This window comes from Arachis duranensis, chromosome 10 (assembly GCF_000817695.3).
Source record: "Arachis duranensis cultivar V14167 chromosome 10, aradu.V14167.gnm2.J7QH, whole genome shotgun sequence".
Taxonomy (NCBI): domain Eukaryota; kingdom Viridiplantae; phylum Streptophyta; class Magnoliopsida; order Fabales; family Fabaceae; genus Arachis; species Arachis duranensis.
Window position 1 is genome coordinate 67,991,960 of NC_029781.3, and position 1,064 is coordinate 67,993,023.

Here is a 1,064-nt window from a genome sequence, read left to right on the forward strand (position 1 = left end):
ATAATGATGTATTATTATTATTATTATTATTATTATTATTATTATTATTATTATTATTATTATTATTATTATTATTAACAAATTATTATTATTAATAATTGGAAAATGGTACGTGATGACTGAGCATCATGTACCCTTTTTCTTATCTAAAAGAACCATAAAAAGTGCATAATCTCATTGAATCAATGCAATTTTATGAACCAACATTGTTTTAAAATGGGTTTGTACTGAATTTTAGGTGAAAAGAGCAAGAAAAGGGGAAGGAAATAACAAATAAAGCTAGGCGTGTGAAGCTCGGCGTGCCACTTGAAACTCTGGGTGTGGCACACCAAGCTTTTGAACCAACTCTTAACAATGGACGTGCCACTTGGAGCTCGGGGCGTGGCACGCCAAGCTTTTGAAACCAATTCTCATTAATGGGCGTGCCACTTGGAGCTCTGGACGTGGCACGCCAAGTTTGTGAAGCCAAGTCTCAAAGAGGGTGTGCCACTTGGTACTATGGGCGTGGCACACCAGGCTTAAGTTCCAGAGGAGTAATTTTGAGCCCCATTATGGGCGTGGCACGCCAAGAAGCGGGCGTGGCACACCGGGACATATGCTAGCCTGACCTCCTCTCATTCAAATACAGATATCTTGAGCTACACAACTCCAAATGAAGTGATTCCAGTGCCATTAGAAAGTAGACATCCAGCGCTTTCCAAACATATATAAAAATTTATAATGGACACTTGAATTGAGGAAGATATTGACCCTGAAAATACAAAGAGAAAAACACGTCACTGCAGAGTTACCAGCCTGACCTCTTCATCTTCAAAGGACTATAACTTGCGTTTTAAAGGTCCAAATGATCTGATTTTAGTGGCTTTAAAAATCTGACATCAAGAGCTTTCCAACGATATATAACACTCTATAATGGACATTAAAAATAAAGGTGAAAAAGGCCATTGTTTCAGTATTGCAAAACCTGGGCGTGCCACTTGATATCGAAGGCGTGGCACGCCAACTTTATTTTCATAATGGGCGTGCCACTTGATACTTTGGGCGTGGCACGCCAGTTCTAATGG